This window comes from Podarcis erhardii (genome assembly GCF_964252035.2).
Source record: "Podarcis erhardii genome assembly, chromosome: 14".
In the NCBI taxonomy this organism is placed as follows: domain Eukaryota; kingdom Metazoa; phylum Chordata; class Lepidosauria; order Squamata; family Lacertidae; genus Podarcis; species Podarcis erhardii.
This window is the reverse complement of record NC_138503.1, coordinates 43872105-43894786: the sequence shown is the minus strand read 5'-3', so window position 1 is coordinate 43894786 and position 22682 is coordinate 43872105. Positions and strand designations below refer to the sequence as shown.

Below are 22682 nucleotides of genomic sequence, written 5' to 3'. Positions count from 1 at the left end.
CCCGGGACGCTCTCTGGAATCCCTCTGGATTTTGCTCTCTCCCTCCGGCACTGATGGCAGTTCCCTGACAGTGTCCTATGACTGTAATTCAATGGTGCAGCGCTTTGGAAACATGTTCAAGTCCAACCTTGAGCATCTTTTGGAAGCAGCGTGAAGTCTGTTTCTCTTGGCAGTCTTTCAGGTCCAGGGTTAAGTCTGCAGAAGATTTGCGGCTTTAATAGATTTTAATAGATTTATTTTAACAATTAAATGAGATTATTGTTCTAGCCCAGGGTTCACAGCTAGAAATAGCTGCGGCAATAAAATGGCAGAGAGGAGCAGCACCTTATGGGGAGAGATTTACAGTAAAAACGGATCTGACGAACTCACCAGCCTTAATAAACAGCAGCCCACAAATTAGAGAGTGAAACAGCTTCTGTCACAAATGTAACAATCAAGAGAAACAGATGAATGTAGGAGGTTTGAGATGCAGAAAGCGTTAACACTCACTTAACAGGGGGGGAAAAGGCACCCTGTTTTAATTTAAGGGGATAAAATGGCTTCAGACAACTTTCAAAAGACGTTCTGGCAGATTCTGTCTCCCCACCGCCCTGAAACAAAATGCAAAACTAAAAGACACTGACTGATATCCTCTAATTTTTACCTTTTTGGGGGGAGGATACCCACAAATACAACACATTGGGCCAGTTTACACCTTAAAGTATGGCAAACAATAGCTTACTGCAGGGGTGGACTCTTTTGTTCCACAGGTCAGATCCTTTTCAGGATGGACCTTGTGGGCCAAATTTGATGGGTAATGGGCCACCCAACTGCCCATTGCCTGACATCACAATGACATTAGGTGCAATGTGCTTTGAAGTCCCAAAGTCAGGGCTTCAAAGTGCCTTGCAAGGCACTGTTAACATGAAGGTTTCCCCCAATGTTTTAGAAAGGAATCTGATGTGAACCCCTTCCTGAATCAAGAACACCATGAGAAGCAAAGACCCAAAACACAGCATTAAATCCAAGTCGGACATGACATCATTGTTGAAATTATGCTGTTCAGTCTAAATCATCCTTCCATAATATTCCATGTGTGGAGGGAGAGTTGAACCTGTGTTTTGTTCTATTAGCATGCCTAATACAAAAATCATGTGTATTTTATTTCTGATACTCTTTGGCTGCCTTAGCTGTTATTTAATTACTGCATAGGTTTCAGATTCTGTTTTTACACTGCATTTATTAGCGTATTGCTGCTTTTTATCATGTTGCATAAGCTACCCTGGGAATGAATTTTCAAGGGCAGTGTTGGGGCATAAATCCCCAAAAGCAATCAGATGCATGGAGCATTATACTCACTTGATTGTCAGATAGGCCCACGCACAACTGATGGTAACAGTGAGAATGTCAGTTGAATATTATATGAGTGTATCGACACATTACTGGGGACATGTTTTATTTATTTATTTATTTATTTCATTTGTATCAATCCTTTCTTCCGCAGAGCTCAAGGTGGCAGATGTGGTTCTCATATTTTATATTTCACAACAACCTTGCGAGGTAGGGGAGAGAGAGAAAGAGAAAAGAGAGAGAGGGAGGAAGGGACTGGCTCAAGGCTGGCTTAAGGTCACCCAGTGAACTTCATAGCCAAGAGGGGATTTGAACTCTAGACTCCAAGTTCTTAATCCAACACTTTAACCACTACAGTCGTACCTTGGTTTACAACCATAATCCGTTCCGGAGGTCCAGTTGTAAACCAAAACATGTTGTAACCCAAGGCGCCCTTTCACCAATGGGGCCTCCCCCCCCCCCAAATTGGTTGTAATCCAAAAAAATGGGTTGAAATCCAAAAAAAGGGACATGCACTTCTGGGTTTGACATGGTTGTAATCCAAAACGGTTGCAAACCAAGGTACCACTGTACATCATGCTGGCTCTGCTTGGCCACACTGAGAGTGACAGATGTAGGTTGATCCAAAAGGAGTTGATAGATATAAAATACATCTGACCATCCTGGCAGATTTAATTAGAAGGGTTCAGTAAAGGTTTTACTCAAGTCACAGAAGGAGTAGTACAGGAGGGTACAGGTCACCTTCTTGCTTGTTCCCTTGCCTCTTGTTCTGGTCCAGACCACAATGGTGACCCACCCAGTGAGGAGGAGGAACAGGAGAAACCTCTGGCTGCTTGCTTATTGACTCTGCCTGACATGCAAGCAGGTGTCTTGCCAGAATGGTATATGCACTGTTTATCTCCTGCTTGGATTACTGCAATGCGCTCTATGTGGGACTACCTTTGAATGTGACTCAGAAACTACAACTAATCCAGAATGCGGATACCAGGTGGGTGGCTGGGAGCAGCCACCAGGAAAATATAACACTGGTCCTAAAGTATATACACCAACTCCCATTTCCAAGCACAATTTAAAGTGTTGGTGGTGACCTTTAAAGCTCTAAACAGTCTCAGCTCTGTATACCTGAAAGAGCGTCTCCACCCTCATCGTTCAGCCTGGACACTGAGGTCCAGCTCCAAGGGCCTTCTGGCAGTTCCCTTGTTGAGAACTGTGAAGCTGCAGGGAACCAGGCAGAGGGCCTTCTCAGTAGTGGCGCTTGCCCTCCCGTCAGATGTCAAACGGATAAACAACTACACAATTTCCCAATGACATCTGAAGGCAGCCCTGTTTGGGGAATTTTTTAATGTGTGATGTTTTGCTGTGTTTTTATTCTGTTGGAAACCACCCAGAGCGTCTGGGGCAAGGTGTCTTGTCCAAGACGCCCTTCAAAATCTTTAGAGAATGGCTGCAGCTTAGTAGCAGAGTTCCTGCCTTGCATGCAGAAGGTCCCAGGTTCAATCCCCAGCATCTCCAGGCAGGGCTGGGAGAGACTCCCTGCCTGTAACCCTGGAGAGATGCTGCCAGTCAGTGTAGACAATACTGAGCTAGATTGACTGATGGTCTGACTCAGTATAAAGCAGCATCCAATGTTCCTAAATTTGGAGTTAATACTGTTTGTGTGTATTGGGGAGGGGCATGTGTGGGATGTGTGTGTGTGTGTGTGTGTGTGTGTGTGTATTTGTGGTGTGCATATTTTATATTCTGGGAAGATCCTTACAAACCTGATCAAGGATAAGGTAAAAGGAAGCACTCTCCCAGATAAGGCTCTGATTCAGATTCTAAGCATTATATATATATATATATACGCTTCAAAAACATTTTTATTACAGCTACAGCTCTTCAGTGTGTGTCCCCACCCCACCCTCTGCAGATGGAGTTTCTGCTCTTTGGTGAATTAATGGAACAGCCATTGTCAGGATATTCCCTCCCCTCCTGCCCTGACTTTTGAGAACTCACTGCTTCTGTTGACTCAAGAGATGAGTGCCCTTGGAAGAGAGATAGAGAGACGACTGGCCTTGGAAGAGAGATAACAAAAAGGTTGCATTTACATTTTAAACCTTCAGATACAAGCAGACGCTTTCTAATCATGTGCTAGCTGCAGGATGCACTAAACCAAACTGGAATGCCAGCAAGCTTCCTTTCGGCACTGAATCTTGGGTTGCACCAATCATGTCTCCCTCCTCAGCTATCAGCCCATTCTCTTCCTTACCCATCTGCGCTGACTGCCATTTGTTCGCCTTTGTGGCTCCAGGGGTGCCTGTGTTTACCCAGGGTTCAGTTTCCTCAGAGTGAAGTTCAGCAGAGACTGTGATGTCTTTAGGATATATGGTTTTATTTACACATTTATGCAATCTGAGCATAGCATGGAGTGGCTCTCAGAATCAATACTTCAACAGATCTTGACCCCCCGCCCCAAAGTCACAGCTTAGGTTCAGCACAGAGCAAGGTCTGCCTCTGTGTATCCAGCTTCCAGCATCTGCCAAAACTCTCTCTCACACACTTTCTGTGCACAGCCCCCCTTGACCTACTCTTCTTGTTCATAGGCTGATGTGGCATCCAGCCAGGTGAGGTGGGAAAAGGCCCACCCATTTGTCTCTATGGCAACAGAGCAACCTCTTTGGATATGTTAAAGCACCGTACTTAATAACCCAGCCAAAACAATTATCGTAACAAAGGAACTGGTTCCACTGGTAACACAGCCTCTTTTCCTTGATTCTAAGCAGGCCTAGAGGGTACCAGGATATCATCTAGACTAATGCCCCAAACTCACAACAATATCCACAGTGGGACCCAGTTAACCTGCAACATCTGCAGGTCCTTAAATACTGAGGTTGTGTACACACTGTCCCTTTCGTAGCACAAAAATGTTGCTTTTCCCAGTCCAAAATCATCCATGCTCATCCTCAACATGCTGCTTTTGATCTTGCACCCACAAGGGCAGGGGTTATACACATTTGAAAATCCTCTCCTTAAGTAGGCTATCCATGCCCTTTCACCCCTGCACATTCCCTAGGTGAATGAAGAAGGAAGTGATGACTGTGATCTTGGTGTATGCCTACCCACCATGTCATTGGGCCAGTGGGGATGTATTCACTCCCCCTACAATTCCAGGACCACCTACATCTCTTTACACAGGTTTTCAAATGGACACACTACAGACTAATGCAGAATCAATCTGCAATGAGCTATTCTTTCTGGAATGAAACCAGTTTCCCGAGAAGCACTTTTCAAGGCCTTTTTCTTTTTAATGCATTAGATCTAGATTGTGTGGGCTATGCGGGGTGGGGGTGGGGGGTGGGGGTGGGGAGTAAGGGCTTAGTCTCCACTGATTATAGAAGAAAATGTTGTAGTGTATGCAGCCTGACTTTTGCCTAATGGCTTTCTTTCCTCAGACTTTTTCGTGTGTGCACTACGCCCCATTCTAGGGACGCAGGTGGTGCTGTGGTCTAAACCACTGAGCCTTGGGCTTGCTGATCAAGAAGGTTGGTGGTTCAAATCCCCACAATGGAGTGAGCTCCCTTTGCTCAGTCCCAGCTCCTGCCCACCTAGCAGTTCGAAAGCATGTCAAGTGCAAGTAGATAAATAGGTAGCGCTCCAGCGGGAAGGTAAACGGTGTCTTCTTGCGCTGCTCTGGTTTCGCCAAAAGTGGCTTAGTCATGCTGGCCACATGACCTGGAAAAACTGTCTGCAGACAAACGCCAGCTCCCTAGGTCTGTAAAACAAGATGAGTGCCGCAACCCCAGAGTCATTTGCGGCTGGACTTAACTGTCAGGGGTCCTTTACCTTTACCTTTTTTTTTACACACCATTTTACTTGGGTGAAGGGCCATAGCATAATGCTAGGGCACACACTTTGCATGCAGAAGGTCCCTGATACATTTGCTACTGTGCTGGCTTTATTTCAAGTAAATTCACAAATAAGAATTTCCTTCTGATGACAGCATTCATTGTTTATTCCAGGACAGGCAGGTTAACCCATTTCTATGGCACTCCCTTTGCCTTTTGGGAAAAGTTCCAGACACAGAACTATGACTGGTTTCAGACTTAGAACTATAACTGATTTACTTAAGAACATAGGAAGCCATCTATTGCTGAGTCAGACCTTGGGTCCAACAAGCTCCGTATTGATGGAGAACTCTCCTCAGCCCTAGCAGCAGCAGCAGCAGCAGAAGAAGAAGAGTTTGGATTTGATATCCCACCTTTCACTCCCTTTAAGGAGTCTCAAAGCGGCTAACATTCTCCTTTCCCTTCCTCCCCCACAACAAACACTCTGTGAGGTGAGTGGGGCTGAGAGACTTCAAAGAAGTATGACTGGCCCAAGGACAGTGGCCAGGGATGATGGAGAGTTGTGGTTCCCCCAACTGGGCAGAGCCAAAGGTTCCTTATACCTGGATTGTCAGCACTGGGGTCTCCCACAGCCCTACGTGGGAATTGTTGGGAACTGAACCTGGGATTGTCTGCATGCAAAGCAGATGTTCACCCACTGAGCTATGGCCTTTCCTTGTAGGAACAGATGATGATAGGAAGAGCCCTATCAAGCCAATGGCTCATCTAGTCCACCATCTTGTTCCCTTAGTGGCCAGCCTGTAGCCTGGGGACATAAGGAGAAAAAGTGAAGATTGGCAATTTCTGCTCCCGTTTCTGCCTTCATTGGAATTCTCTGACATCCTTAGACATAATGTCAATTTTGGGTGGTGGTGGTGGTCATCTGAACTGCTGTCTGAATCTGCTGTAAGGCAAACTTCAAGTGCCTCCTGTTGGCTAGAAAGAGTTTTCATCCTAAGGAGCATTTCTTCCATTTTCCCCTGAACTCCTTGGTGTGTTTTTTTGTGTGGGGAGGGGGCTCCCACTATCTTCCTCTGCCCCCTAGAGCTGACCCCCCAATAAAACTATTAGTAGCAGGCAACAGAGAGCTCGTGTGAAAAATTGGCGAGTGGAGGCATATTCTTAATTGCAGCTTGTTCCAATCAGTACAAACAAACCTACATAATATGAATGCTAAATTTTGCCTTGAAAGAAAACACCCAACTAATTTCAATAAACACTGCTTTATATGCAAACCTTTGCAGTGGTGGTGATGAAGGAGGAGGACTGAGTATATTTTCCTTGGTGCATTTTTTTAAAAAAACTGCTTGGCTTTTCAGTTCATTAAGCTCCTTTCTCACTACTTAGACCAACCCTGCCAAAATGGAACAAGGCGTAATTGCCAACCACTTTGACTGCCCTGGCTTTGCTGATCCCCTATAGCAAGGAGAGGGAACTGGCGGCCCTCCAGACATTGCAGCTCCCATCATGAGTCCCTGTCAGGGAGATATGCGGGATATAAATAAATGTAAAAATAAGAATAAGAACTCGTGCCCAAAGACTGTGCTGGCTGGAAGCTGGAATCCCCTAACACAACATGAAGGGTCACAGCTCTGTAGTGCGCCTCCAGAAGCCTTTGTCATTGCAACTCTGATAATGGAAAGTGAGCCTGCCTTATTTTGGTTTCTGCTTAAAAAACACCCAGCAAAACACCCAGGTGGAAGGGTTCTGCACCCCTTGCCTGCACCCCTGCTTTACGTGGTATAGGCACAATTGGGGAAGTGTCAAGGATGCTGCCCAGCCCAAAGGAATGCACATGGCAGGTAGCTAACTCTTTTTTGTCAAAGATAACATGTGCAGTCGCTTCTACAGCTCCGGATACCTATGCACACCAATCTAGCCTCTGGGCAGCTATTCTCAGGTCTATGCTCTAAGGAGCAGTTGCAGCAACAGGGGCCCACTCTCCCTTCAACAGTTTATGTAGCTTCTCCGATGGGCTGCGTGTGCACAGAGACTGTGCCTGCATGGCAACTCCCTGTGCTCATCCCTTTTCACTCCCCTCCTGGTTCTGGGAGATAGTGATGCAGGAGAGGGTGGGGAAGCACCAGGACCTTCACTTGCCTGGCCTGCCTCTTCCTCCTCTTCTTCTGACCCATCCTGTGCTCCACCCTCCTTCTCTGAAGCTTCCTCTGCCTCTTGCCTCCTGGCTGGTGCAGTTCCCCACAAAGCACTGATCCCCCCCCCCTCCAAGTCAGACTCCAGCCCCCTTCCGCCAGGGCACAATTGTCAGCCTCCTGCCAGTCCTTGACAGGAAGACAGTTGTAGCCAACTAACTCCTACTCAGCGTAAACCCACCCATTGGAATTAATGGACCTAAGTTACTTGTGCCCATTAATTTCATTTGCCCTACTCTGAGTAGCATTGGCTCTCACCCGTGGGTTGTTAGGAAGAATACTTGTATTCACTTACGGACAGCTCTTTTAAAAATATAGTTTACAAACCCTGTTTTTCTGGGTTACAATGGATTACCTTGAGGGCAGAACAGCAGAGTATTTATAGTTCTGTACTTCTTAAGTACTTTTGTGTTTTAACACAATGTGGATGCCAAGGCTGCAGCTTTGAAAAGAGGGTGGTTAATGCTGGGGAGGGGCCTCTTAATCCTTTCAACCACGTGCTGTTTTTCCATCCAAAGTCCCCCCACCCCTACCTGCTCCCCCCCCAATACGGGGAAAGGGTTTATAATTTTTAGATCTTGTATTGCTATATCCCCCGCCTCTGCAGTGGTGGATAAAAGCAGCTTAAGGGAGAGTGTGCAATTTGCAGTGGAAAAATGTTGGAAGTGGTGGGAACTTAAGAAGAGTGCTGCTGGATCAGGCTCATGGCCTATCTTGCCCAGCATCATGTTCTCATATTGACCAACCAGATGCTTATAGTAAGCCCGGAAGCAGGATCTGAGCACAAGAGTGCTGTTCCTGCTCATGGTTTGCAGCGTGACTGCCTCTAACCGTGACGTAGAGCATAACCATTATGGCTAGTAGCCATTGATGTTAAAGCTATGGTTTTCCCAGTAGTGCTGTATGGAAGTGAGAGCTGGACCATAAAGAAGGCTGATCACCGAAGAATTGATGCTTTTGAATTATGGTGCTGGAGGAGACTCTTGACAGTCTCATGGACTGCAAGAAGATCAAACCTATCCATTCTTAAGGAAATGAGTCCTGAGTGCTCCCTGGAAGGACAGATCCTGAAGCTGAGACTCCAATACTTGGCCACCTGATAAGAAGAGAAGAATCCCTGGAAAAGACCCTGATGTTGGGAAAGATTGAGGGCACAAGGAGAAGGGGACAACAGAGGACGAGATGGTTGGACAGGGTTCTCGAAGCTACGATAATGAGTTTGACCAAACTGCAGGAGGCAGTGGAAGACAGGAGTGCCTGGCGTTCTCTGGTCCATGGGGTCATGAAGAGTCGGACATGACTAAACGACTAAACAACAACAACAGCAGTAGCCATTGATATCTTTATCTCCCATGAATTTGTCTAATCCTCTTTTAAAGCCATCCATGTTGGTGGCCATCACTACAACATTCAGCCTCGTTGGATGTCCATGAGTCCTAGTGTTATGAGAGAGGGAGAAAAACACTTTTCTCTAACCACTTTCTCAATGATCACCTCTTGATCGCCTTTTCTGAACCCTTTTCAGCTCCACAATACCCTCTCTGAGGTCTTTGTACTGTAACAGTGCCTCTTGCTTGGGTGGGTAGAGGCATCTGTGCAGAAAGAAACCTCTGATATTTGTGTTGCTGGAATGTGGTCTACTGAAAGAGTCACATCCATTGCCCTGCCCACTTTTGCCTTTGGCTCCACCCACCACAGACATGCGCCCACCTCCCAAGGGTGGTCGCATGGGAATGTGGCCCTTGAGCTGAGAAAGGGCTCCCCACCTCAGATCTGCAGTGCCCAACAGTGGCTCTCTGGGGTCTCAGATTCCCTAACCCTGCCCAGAGATGGCAGGAACTGAACTCAGGACCTCCTGCATGCAAAACATCTACTCTATCCACGAGCCACAACCCTTTCTTGTCACGAACCTACTGTCTGCCCAGGACCCTCCAAGTGTCCCTTTTTTCCAGGGACAGTCCTGGATTTACAGAAGCCGTCCCGGTTTCTGATTTCATCCTGGAATGTCCCGCTTTTCCTGAGGACATCCCTATTTTCGCTGGAGAAATGTTGGAGGGTATGGTAGGATGTTCCTATTTTCATCAGAGAAATGTTGCGAGGGTATAGAGTTATCTGACCCCCGAGCCATCTGAAGGCTGTATGGGGAAGGGTGTTTGTTTGTTTGTAATGTTTAATGTTTTATATATGTTGGAAGCCACCTGGAGTGACTGGGTCAACTCAGTCAGAAGGACAGGGTGTAAATCATAAACTTATTATTATGGAATAGGATCCATCAGAGAAATTTTGGAGGATATGTCTGCTCATTTCAGTGAGAGAGCTCTACTATTATGAGAAAGGAAGGTGGAAATCTCTCTAACCACAAGTATCCTCCACAAGTATTCCCCCCACTTCTTTGGGACACACTAGTATGCCATGACAATGGAATAATAGAATCATAGAATTGCAGAGTTGGAAGGGACACCCACAGTCATCTAGCCCAACCCCCTACAATGCAGGAACCTTTTGCCCAACGTGGGGCTCGACTCCACAACCCTGATATTAAGAGCCTTGTGCTCTACTGACTGAGCTATTTAGCAGTTTAGAAAGTGACTGACTCATAGGGAAAAACCTTTGCCACTGCCCATAGTTGATGTAATCAGAATCTATTGCTGCTGAAACTGTGTACCCAGGGCAATGCATAGTGTAGGCAGAGTCTATTTCCCAGTCCTGCCCCCCGCAAACAAAAACCCCACATCTGAGTGTTCATAAAATTGAGAGGTGGGGTAGATGGGAGAGGAAGGGAGTGGGAAAATCTGGTTAGAATTAATTTAAATTCCAGTATCTGATTTAAATAATACCACAGCATGTTCTTTATACTGTATTATGTAAACATCTTCCCACTGGTCTAACAAATCAGATTAAATATTTCTGAGCCCCTTCACTTGGCTGAAACAGGAGGCCAGTCCAGGAGGGAGATTATTCTCAAAAGTCAAATGAATACTGCATTACAATAAGTCTAAAAGTAATGCAGTGTGGGTGTGAATAAGGAAATGGATTCACTAATGCTGGATTAAAATATTAATGTTAGGACGGGCGGCAATTTCGGCTTCCAGCAATCGCTTTCTGTTAAGCAGTGTTTGACAGCCTCCTCTTCTCCAGAATATACATTCAGCCTAAAGGTATTTGAAAATGGCTATATCTGCCTGGGCTTCTGGAACCTTACCAGCAGGTTTTATGACAGTGTTGGTATGGGCGTTTGTTTCAATGGAAAGTCCCTGTTTTTGTTAAAGCTAAATAAAAAAATAAAAAAATTCCTTCCAGTAGCACCTTAAAGACCAACTGAGTTAGTTCTAGGTATGAGCTTTCGTGTGCATGCACACTTCTTCAGATTCTTCAGATACACTGAAACAGAAGTCACCGGACCTTTCTATATTGTTAAAGCTGTAAGCTTTAATTGGGTTAACTAGCAGATTAACCCACTAAAGCTTTAGTTAATTAATTTGTGTGTGTGTGTGTGTGTGTGTGTGTGTGTGCATGTGTGTGCGCACAAATGGGTGGGGCTTCAATTTAAGGGTCTACTTTTTATTTTCGAAGGGAGTTTTTACTGTTTTACCTCATGTTTTTACTGTACAGAAGTGAAAATAGAAAATGTATTAGGAAACCCTTTCCTTCTATAAGCAAATGCTATTGTTCCTTTGGGAAAGTGTTCAGGTTCTCACACGTGCTTAAATATCAGCAAAAAGGAACTTAAGCTAAGTTTGGGGACAATGCGGACATTTCTTTAAATGTAATCAATCAGTGTTTTCCCCCCTGAAGGGACGCAGGGGTAAGCATAACCCTAAACATTTTGTGACTCTAAGTTTGGCCTCATTGAGGGGCAGTGTTTCAATATGAGTAGGAAAATGAGAGTACCCCTAAACATTTTTTAAAGAAAAAAAGCACTGTAATCAATTAAAGGGAAGTCATTCTTCAATTACAAATTTGTTGTAATTGTAGACAGCCTTAGGGACACGGGTGGTGCTGTGGGTTAAACCGCAGAGCCTAGGACTTGCCGATCAGAAGGTCGGCGGTTCAAATCCCCGCGACGGGGTGAGCTCCCATTGCTCGGTCCCTGCTCCTGCCAACCTAGCAGTTCGAAAGCCCGTCAAAGTGCAAGTAGATAAATAGGTACCACTCCGGCAGGAAGGTAAACGGTGTTTCTGTGCGCTGCTCTGGTTCGCCAGAAGCGGCTTAGTCATGCTGGCCACATGACCCAGAAGCTGTACGCCGGCTCCCTTGGCCAGTAAAGTGAGATGAGCGTCACAACCCCAGAGTCGGCCACGACTGGACCTAATGGTCAGGGGTCCCTTTACCTTTACCTTTTAGACAGCCTTAGGTGCTTATGGTTGCACTGAAAGCTGCCTTGCCTTCTGTCCTGAAAGATCAATTCCAAAATGTTCTCTCCCCTTCCCCAAGTTACACGAAGTTCCAGAGAAAGTGCTACCCTCACATCAGATCACCAGAGACACATTTTTTATTTTCATTAATTAAATTTATATTCCACCCTTCCTTCAAAGGAGTCCAGGGTGGCAAGCATGTCATTACTAAAACAATGCAATTAAAATTTCTAAAAAGTTAGAAACTTCTGAAATCAATGACTTGCTCACAGACAGGAAACTGAGAGCAGATTAGGGTTAGAGGGGCAGTGCCCCATCTGCCCTAAAGGGTCAACCACCACTATTAACAGGCTAGCTTAGTCTGAAATCCTCCCCACATTTACCTTGGAGTTAGCCTCACTGAACTTAATGGAGCTCACTCCTGAATAAACATGCCTAGGATGGCACTGTTTATTCCCGCTGAAGTCAAAACCTTCCACCAATATGGTCAATGGTCTCTGCAAACAGCTGCTAATATGCAATAAACAAGCTTTTTGTGAACAGTTCATCAAATACAATTAAAACTCTTTACTACGATACTCCCACTGGAACTTAGCCCGTTTTGGTTTCATTCATCCTGTTAAGCTGTCCGGCAAGGAATTGCATTGAGATGGGCTTATAGATCAGTGTTTGTAAGTCAACATTTATGTTGGTCTTGCTATCCAGATGGCTGCTTATCATGTACAAATAAAAGCTCTTTTAATTATCACAATGCGAGACACCAGTGTGAGTCAAAGGCTAAAGAATAATGCTCTTCATTAAGCCCTTCATGAATAATTAGTTGATGTTTATGGAAGACTCTTGACACTACATGCAGAACGTTATAAGCAGCAAAGTTGTTCTTATTCCTTATCGTTCCCTTCCAAGTTGGCTGAGAGCTAAGGTATTGTTTTGTCCGGAAGGAAACTAAGAAGAAAGTCTTTTTGTGATTCAGAAGAAGTGTCCTGCTGGACCAAAAGACTGGGCCGGCCCTACCATTTAGGCAGAGTGAAGCAGTTGCCTCAGGTGGCAGATGCTGTTGGATGAAAGTCAGCAGTGAATTGTTGAGGACAAAGCTATTGTGTACCCTCTAGCCTGCTCTGTAACCTGTAAGTTTCCTTGCTGCCCTGTCTCATTGAGAGGGTTGAAGTAACATTCTGCTACCACTCTGTCATTTTCTGTGTGCAGTGGTTGCACAGTTTTGGCTTCTAGCAGCAAATATTTTGGGCCAGCCTTGCCTATCAAATCCTGTACTCTGCTCCCAGAGTGGCTAGCCAGATGCCTCTCAGAGGCTCGCAAGCAGGGTGTGAGCAAAATAGTCCTGTCCTGCTTATATTGCCCAGAAACTTGGAAACGCAGTAGTAAGAAAGATACTTATTCAAGAAATGGAACAATTGACATTTGACCGCTTCAGCCAAAAGCGGGACAAATTGGCCTTTTTCTGGACCACTGTCTGAACCCATGGGGAATGCAACAAGACTGGAGGCAGGGATGGACCAAGATTACTGGGCTACAGACAGCTCCAAGCAAGCAACTCACTCCAACAAGGCTTGGGAGCAGACTGAGGGGTATTTTATGCTTGTCTCCAGACCACCTCCTCCAGGCTCTACCCCAGGCACCCCCAAACTTGGACCTCCAGATGTTTTGGAACTATAACTCCCATCATCCCTAGCTAACAGGACCAGTGGTTAGGGATGATGGGAATTGTAGTCCCAAAACATCTGGAGGGCCAAGTTTGGGGATGCCTGCTCTACCCACTTGAAAGAATTTCAGGCCCTTAAAGGGCCAGCTTTCTGGCCTGAAGATGGGGACTTCTCCTTTGTTCCATAGCCTTCCTCCCTGTATGCTCCCAGTGCTGCTGGACTGCTGATATGCAGCAGGAGTCGCCTTTTTTTCAGGTTCAGGGGAAAGTGTCTGTGAAGGTTCAGGCTCTGGCCCTTTTGGACCTGGAAGCCTGGGAGGAACTTCTGGGAGGTCTTCTCCAAAATTTTCAGGTGCAGTGGTCTCCCTATCTTCCAGCTCAGACCCAGACCTAGCTCCCCATCTGGCGCCCCTGCAGTCTCCAACTCTGTGTTCAGATCACTGCAGGATACAGGGGCCATGACACCTTTGTAGCTCCATGTTTGTGGGGATATTGAGAGCTAAGTCACTGTTCCGATCCAGAAGTAGTTCACTGGGTGGGGTAGAGCCACTACATTGGCTTCCTGGCAGGTGAACCACTGGCAGGGAAGTCAATGCATTGCAAACACACTTGCAAGAATGCCAGGTTGGTTCTGCCAGGGCATTTGTACCATGCCAACCTCTGCCACTTCAACCCTCTCACTTTCAGAAAGCAACAGCAACACACCTTCCATGAAGCTAGTGAAGCAGCTCCATTCCACCCAGAGCAAAGATTCCACTTTCAAAAGGCATGGCTTCCCCCAAAGAATCCTGGGGTGCCGGTCAGGGGTGCTGCAAGATGTTAGGAGATGCCTATTCCCCCTTGCAGAACTAAAATTCCCAGAGTTCTCTGGGGTAGAGCCAGAGTGTCAAACCACTCTGTGAATTAGCCATGTTGGTAGGGAATGAGGAGAACTGGAGTCCAGCAGCTCCGGAGAGCTCTGATCAAACCTGCACCCCACAAGTTCCCTTGGCCTACTTAGTCTCCATTGAAAATCATGGGAGCCTTGCAACAGCATTGCAGTTCCTAGCAGACTGTGTCTTAAGCCATTCAAACAGTTGCACTGAAAATGAGGTGCAAATGCATTAGGTTTTCACTGTCACTCCCAGCCGCAAAATATCTGTCTTATTGAAATGGAGGGAACGTGCTTTTGGCTGTTGAGAAAACAATTCTATAAAATGTGTGAGTGGAATGATTACTCTTTTAATGCAGTGTTATGAAATCCCCTGCAGAGAGAAAATTATGTTGCTACTATGCTACCACACGTGTGGGTGTGAGGTTATGGGAGCATAAATTTGAGCAGGATAATAAAAATCTATAATTTAATATCTATTCATGAAATTAACATTGACATTTTAAGTAGATGGGGCTCTGTTGTTATTACTCCCCCCCCCCCAGTTTGTTTGCCCCACTGTGGTTAGTATTTCCTTTGGTTAGATTCTATTTTGATTCATCAGAATCATCAATTGACTGCAAGCTGGAGTAGGGCTTCCAGAAGCCACCATCCTATCATTCTAGTTCAAAAACAAACTGCTCTGTATTAGTAGTACACTGATGCAGATTCTCAAACGTCTCAGAATCTGTTATAAAACAAGCTTTTATAAGCTGCATCTAGAGATGGCAGAGAATTAATTTCACCTTCAAAGACAAGCCTACAAAATCCACACTTTCTGAAACAGATTGTGAACCAAAACATAGTCATCCTTTGGAATTCGTACTTCCCCAAATTCTGCAGAGAGCTAGAGAAAGCGCTAGATAGCTAGGGAGAGTGCTAGATAGCCAGATAACAAGAGATTATGGGAGTTTTAGTTCAGCAACACCTGGAGTAAAGTGTGGCAATTTGAAGGAAAGGAACTGGCACAGAGGCAACCCAAGACACTTTTCTCAATAAGCTGCCTGTCTACTTAGCAATCAAACCTTATCAGTTCATTTTAAAATGTGTATAACTCAAATGACACCAGGCAGTGTTAAACATTAACCATTTTGAACAAGAAAACAGGGAATGACTGGTTTGCGTCAGAGATTAGAGACCCTGAGAAAATATTTTTAAAATATTTAGCCTATGACACACTTGTCTAGACGGTTGCTATGTTTACTGCTTGGGAGTGTCATTATGACCCCAAGTGATAGATTGTACCTGACAGGTTAGTGGTGATCACCTTAGGACAGCTGTATCAGAACAATCAGCCAAGCCAAAGTGCTGGTGATGGACGTGGAGCTGGGCTAGTGAGCAATGTGGACGGGGAGAGGGTGTGACCTTGAGAGAGTCCCAAGGGCGAGATAGGAAGGCATGGAGGGTTACATTTAACCTCCCACCCACTGCCGCAGATTGTAGCTAGATGAACCGGAGGTTTAACCCCGTATAAGGCAACTGATCCAGGGTTCAGTTTCATTGGAATGTAGGTCAATGGGGGCTGCAATGTCTTCAGCAGAGTTGGCCGCCCATGACATGGGGCGAAGCACTGGCCTCAGGTGGCAGAAGTGCAAGAGGCGGCATTCTGCCTGGCCCACTGCTGGAATGCTGGGAGGCATTCAAGCATGTGGCGTCATCACTTGTCGTCCCCACCCCAGGCAGAGAAGCTGAGTGACAACAATCTGAATAGCTCACTGGCTCCCACCAAATTTGGGCACAGTAGGGCACAGCAGTGGCAGCAGAAGTGGGGTGCAGCACAGCAGGCCAGGAGGTGACAATTCCTGTTTCACCTCAGGTGGCAAGACGGGCAGTGCTGCCGTTGTCTTTAGGATATATAGTTTTATTTACACATGTATACAACCTGAGCAACCACAGCATTAACATTCCAGCATATCTTGTCTCCCCATGATGTTTCCAGGTAGGCCCCGAAGCCATAGCTTTGGGTCCAGCACAGAGCAAGATAAGCCTCTCTGTCTCCAGTTTCTGGTATCAGCCAAACTCTCACTTGTACACAGCTCCCCCTTTGCAATCAGCTAGCTAAGGTGGGGAAAGGCCCACTCACTTGTCTCTATGGCAACAAAGCAACCTCTCTGACCATGTAAAAGGCAGAACTTAAGTGGCTGGTTTAGGCCTTTACTAAAAGAATTAGGTTGTTTGGCTGATTTGATTCTAACATCACAGATACAGAATCACAGGTTTGGAATGGACTTATGATACTATGTGTCACATCTTCTCACAGTGCCTAATTAACTTATGGAATTCAATGCCACAAGATGCCATGACTACCAACCTGAAAAGAGCTGCTGCTGCTGCTTAAATTTATATCCTACCTTCCCACAAAATCATGCTCAAGGCAGTTAATGGAAATAACGTGCAATAATTCAACAAAATGCAAAAAAGGAATAAAAGACAAAGTAAAAAAAAATGGTTAAAAGAAGAAAGATAACATATCATTTTTTAAAAACCCAGATAGTTGCAACATACTTACAAGCCTCTCATACTGAACTGCCTTCCACTATGAAGCAGGATTTAGAGAGAGGTGGGTGCCATGACTGCTGACCGTTTGCAATTCTTAGAATTTTGCAATGCTGCCAATCTCCAGTCAAGTCATGTGCACAAGAATGCACACGGTGGGGTAAAATGTGAACAAAAATGGGTGTTTTGCTGCAAACAACATACAAGAATGCATTCTATTAGGGAAAATTGCTTTGCAAAAATGCATTCATTAGGCAAAAGCGCACACCAAAAATTGTACATTCAGAGAAATTCACATGCAAATACTGATGAATTTTTAGGAGGACTTAACCCCCCCCCCCACATTCACAAACTGATGTGGAAAAGTGGAGAAATGAGCTTAAAATTGGGAAAATGATAAATGGATTTATCCATCTCTAGTATCTGGCCAGCAGACATAACTGCAACCCTAAACATGCTCATCTGGGAATAAGCCCCACTGCAGCTTGCATTGATTTCCTTCTTCAAAAAAATTCATAACGGCTGCATTTCTACACACTGCCATTTGAATATCCTCCGCTACCTGCCGTTGTAATGACAGCCATAAATTTCAAAGAAAGGCACATCAGTTATAAATGTGGCCCAAGGTCACAGAACCAGGAACTGCGCTTTGCAATGCCCTGTGATGAAAAGTTCTTCAGCATTCTCAGTCCTGAAAAATAATTTATTTAAAAGGTACTCAATGCTGCTTTAAAATCTGTCTTCATCATTTGCGTTGGAATACATTATATAGTTATCCATTGTGGCAGCAAAGAACAGTCAGTGCTATTATTGTGTGGCACCTGCAAGCCATAATGATTTAACATAATCAAGAAGATTTTAAAAGGAATACTTTATCATGGGGGGAGTTGCTTCTTCAGTCTACCCAGAATAGTTAGCCTTAGGTTGTCATTGTGATGCTATGGGGAGTGGAAGTACCTGGGCCCAATTTTGGATGTGTTTTGAGATGCTTGCTGATGGTTTGATTGCGATTGCTGCCAGTGGGTGGAATCCAAAAAACTGAGCAACTAGGGGCCAAACTATGTTTTAAATGAATCTCTTTAAGAAGATGCGTTTGGCCCATTTAGTCCAGCATCCTCTTCTCAGAGTGGCCAACTAGGTGCCCGTGGGAAGCCAAAAAATCAGGTCCAAGCACAACAGCATTCTCCCACTTGTGAGTCCTAGCAATAGGCATTCAGAGGCATATTGCCTCCAAGTGTAGAGGGGGAACATAACCATTGTGGCTAGCAGCCACTGATTGTTAGAATTCCTGCTCCATGATTGCAGTCATGGGATTGTTGTCTATCACATGACGGTATATGTTTTGACTCCACAGAGTGGGAAGTGACGGAGACAGGATGTTTGTGTTACAGTGGTACCTCAGGTTAAGTACTTAATTTGTTCCGGAGGTCCGTTTTTAACCTGAAACTGTTCTTAACCTGAAGCACTACTTTAGCTAATGGGGCCTCCTGCTGCTGCCTTGCCGCCAGAGCACAATTTCTGTTCTCATCCTGAAGCAAAGTTCTTAACCTGAGGTACTATTTCTGGGTTAGCGGAGTCTGTAACCTGAAGCATATGTAACCTGAAGCGTATGTAACCCGAGGTACCACTGTACTGTGTTCCGTGAAGTGGGACTATTGTCCTTCGTTCTTTTTCTCTTTGCTGTCTGATGCTAGAGAAAGAGGGAGCCATGTTGCAGTGCTCTGTGTGTGTTTATATGTAAATAAAGTAGATTAGCCAAAATGCTGAGTTGCTGAGGTCTGTTACACAAAATGTGCAAACTGTGGATCCCTAAGTGTGCTGGTGTTGGTTGGCATCAGTTGCTGTGATGTTCAGGCTGAAGAAAGCTTATTAAGCTCCCGAACGATCGACCAGGAGGGAGAGAACATGCCAGTCAGGCATGTGTCTCTGCCAGGGTCCTACTCGAGTGTAGGCTGAACTCCTGACATTGATACCCTTATCCTCTTTTTTTTTAATGCCATCCAAGTTGGTGGCCATCACTACTACTTATGGGATCAAATTCTGCAGTTTAACTATGTCGTGTGTGTAGAAGTACTTTTTGTCATGTGCCAACATTCAGCTTTGTTGGATTGCCACAAGTTCTAGTGACATGAGAAACAGAGAAAAGCTTTTTACCACCACCCCTTCTCTACAAAATGCATAATGACAGTGGTTAGGGTGCCAGACTAGAATCTGAGAAACCAGGATTAAAATCCGCACTGAGCCAATATGAAGCTCACTGGGTGACCATCTCTCAGCTTAACCTGCCTCAACTGGGTTGTCATGAGGAGGATATGGAGAGAGAGAGAGAGAGTTATTTACACCACCTTGAGCTCCTAGGAGGAAAGGTGGGATATATAAAGAAGTACAAGTAAAGTAAAGTAAAGTAAAATAAAGTAAAATAAAATAAAATAAATAAATGCAGAGCAAAACCTTTCTCCCATCACCAAGAAATTTGTCTGATTCCCCTCCCTCTTTCCCATCATTAATAGCAATTCCTGTTCTTCTTCTTCACAAAGTTTACATTGTGTTCTGTCTGTCCCTGATCTAAAATCCCTGAGGCAACTAATCGTGTTGTGGGTTTTTTTTTTTTAATACAAAAAATTAATCTTCATCTTTTGTTCAGCTCAGTGCTGAAAGCAACTGAATTATTTTCCAGGTATTGGCAAAGCAACTGAAACGTTGTTGTAAATTTTCACCCCCTAACCTCACCTTTCCATTTTGTTCCCTCATGCTGAGAGCCTGGTGTGCTGAACGGGTTTTTTGTTTCGTTTCGAGAGCACACTTATGAGCCCATCACTGTTGCATTCCCGTATGACACAGGGAGTGTGACAGCGATGGGCTCGAAAGCAGAATAAGTGTGTATTTCAAAACAAACGGAAAAAGCAAACAAACAGAAGAAGTATGACAGAAAAAGTGAGTAACTCTGGAAGGACCCTTTGTCCAGCTTTACCTCGAAAACAAATGTGAAGAGAAACAAACAATCAACACCACATCATTACTGCTGTAAAAATAGCATCCCCTTAAAACCCAGGCGACAAGTTACTCTTCGTCAACTGACAGTTGTAATTTATCACTTTGCTAACCAGAGTGCCATGAACTGTACCTGCTGTGTATGATATTCCCACATGCAGGAAAGATGAACACCCACACACAGGGTGGTTTCATAATACCGGGAGCATTATGGAAGCATTTAAACATACCAGGTGGCTCAAAGTATAAAGTAAGTTGGTCCACTGTAGAACTTGGCTGGAACAGATGGATGTGTTTTGCTAAAGTAATAGTAAGTCATTATTGCAGGTGGCAGCCAATGCACTCATTACTGCAGATATTAGTATTATGCCGTCTGAAGCAAATGGATGCATAAAACCTGACTCCTTTTGAAATAAAACATTGTCCAGGCCCATTAGTGTTAATCAAAACTTGCAGAAATTTATTCAGAACAGAACAGAAACATAAAAACTGCTTTCTCCCAGTGCAGCTTTTCTGTATCAAAAGCAGCTATTAGAGTATTCTTACATCCATGTTAATAATACAGTGGTACCTTGGGCTACAGATGCTTCAGGTTACAGACTCCGCTAATCCAGAAATAGTACCTCGGGTTAAGAACTTTACTTCAGGATGAGAACAGAAATCGTGCTCCAGCGGCATGGCAGCAGCAGGAGGCCCCATTAGCTAAAGTGGTGCTTCAGGTTAAGAACAGTTTCAGGTTAAGAACGGACCTCCGAAATGAATTAAGTTCTTAACCCGAGGTACCACTGTAAAAGGAGCCATGCTTAAACAGGCTGCCTGGAAGCAAAGGGTCAAGAATGAATACGGGAATGTATTGCAAGGAAACCACTGAAGCTATCAAGAGAATTACTGTGTGCGAGTTACCCATTAATACAGGGACAGGGAATCTGTAGCCCTTCTAATGTTGATAGACTCCCATCATCCCTGGCCACTGAACATGCTGGCTGGGGCTGATGGGAGTTGGAATCCAACAATATATTGAGGTTGAAAGGTTCCTCAAACCAGCATTAACATCATTAAGGCTATAATTTGGATATACTGAAGACTTGTTTTATAAGAGGAAACAAAAATTGGAGTAAATAATCATGGAAATGATAATTATTAATCGAAAGAGAACATAGGAAGCAGCCTTATACTGAATCGGACTGTTGGTCCACCTAATTTGCTATTGTTCACACTGACCGTCAGCAGCCTTCTAGGGTTTGAGGCAGGATTCTCTTCTGGTCCTACCTGAAGATGCCAGGGATTGAAGCTGGAGCATTCTACAGGAGATGTCCTATCATTCAGTTAAGGGTCTTGCCCGTGGAGAAGGCCCACTGGCAAAAGAGTGGTTGAACAAAGTTTGGGGCTCATTGCACATCAGAGTTGGAGAACCTTAGGGCCCTCGAGATTTAACACTTGATATTCTCCCCAGGCTACACACCTCTTCCTTGAGTGCTTTTGCCCGAGTGGGATGTGTCTGTGAATTGTGATCATTCCTCTTGCTTGCCTGGAAGGAGGATGTGTGCATTGAAACCTCTCATGTTTGCAAGGCTGGAATGTACTCTTAAGATCCACATCCATTGCTTACCCCACTTTTGCATCTGGCCCCGCTCAGCACTGATATATGGCCCTTGGATGACTACCCATGAAGGAATGTGGTACTCAAGCCAAAAAACATTCCCTATTCCTGATGTACATAGTAAAACTTACACATTAAGAATGATTCCAAAAAAAGGAGAGAGAATCTTTGTATATCTACTTACACAGCAGACCCACTGAAATCAATATATATATATATATATATATATATATATATATATATATATATGCTGCTATATGACAACAACAACAACAACTTCTTTATTATTTATACCTCACCCATCTGGCTGAGTTTTCCCAACCACTCTGGGTGGCTTCCGGAGCATATAAAAATATAATAAAATCTCAGTGGTTTAGACCTAGGACGGTTATATGGATTAATTTCAATGGTTAGTGTAGTAGATGCAACCAATTGTGTCTAGTTGGAACTCAGATTTCCATACTGGAATACAGTGGTACCTTGGTTCGACTTCCAAAACATTTGCAAAACAAGGTGCGGCTTTTGATTGGCTGATTGGCCCTGGAAACAATGCCGACAGCCAAAACAGATGTTCGGCTTCCAAAAAAAGTTCGCAAATCAGAACACTTACTTCCGGGTTTGCGGCATTCTGGAGCCGATTTGTTCGGGAGCCAAGCTGTTCAGGAACCAAGGTACCACTGTATAAGGATTTTAGGATAATATTGCAAATGACATTTTAAGTTTGTTTTTTTTTAAATGTGGCTTGCTAATTACTGCTGATTGGATTGTTTTATGGTATAATGTGTGATTTGTGTGTGATGGTGATAGAATAAATACACTGAAATAAATTCAACAAATTGAAAGAATGAATGCTGGAATTTAGGGAGGAGTAAAAGTCACTAACAAAGTTACTCCTTAGACAGCCTCACAATTTGGTACTTATTTCATGAGCAATCCATCATCACCCAAGGTTAGTGTAGGTTTCTTTAAAAGGAAAATCACCCTGATTAGCTGTGTTACTATTTGCATACATCCATATTTATTGCTCACCAGTCCCTGAAATGCCAGATGGCAACTTCCCAAGACAAAGGCTGGGTCAGAGACCCTGAGATATAAGGGGAAGCGATCTGTCTTAAGGGGCTTTTCAAAGTATGATAATGGTCAGGCATCTTTTTTCCTCCGTGGTTTAATAATCCAAACAATCTGCAAATTAGTGTACCGCAGATGGGAAGAGAATCAGGACTCCATCCACACCATACATTTAAAGCATCATCATACCATGGCTTCCTGCAAAGAATCCTGGGAACTGTAGTTTGTTAAGGTGGACCTAATTCCCCTCACAGAGC

The 22682-nt window shown here is 44.5% G+C and overlaps 1 long non-coding RNA gene across 1 annotated transcript; it reads right to left on the bottom strand.

Moving 5' to 3' along the window:
- Nucleotides 1-374: 374 nt before the first annotated feature.
- Nucleotides 375-4006, bottom strand: LOC309329428. Its single transcript, XR_014151158.1, has 3 exons — nt 3893-4006; nt 3325-3377; nt 375-415 (listed from the first exon to the last, which is right to left on the bottom strand). It is a non-coding gene; the product is annotated as an uncharacterized lncRNA (long non-coding RNA).
- Nucleotides 4007-22682: the final 18676 nt, after the last annotated feature.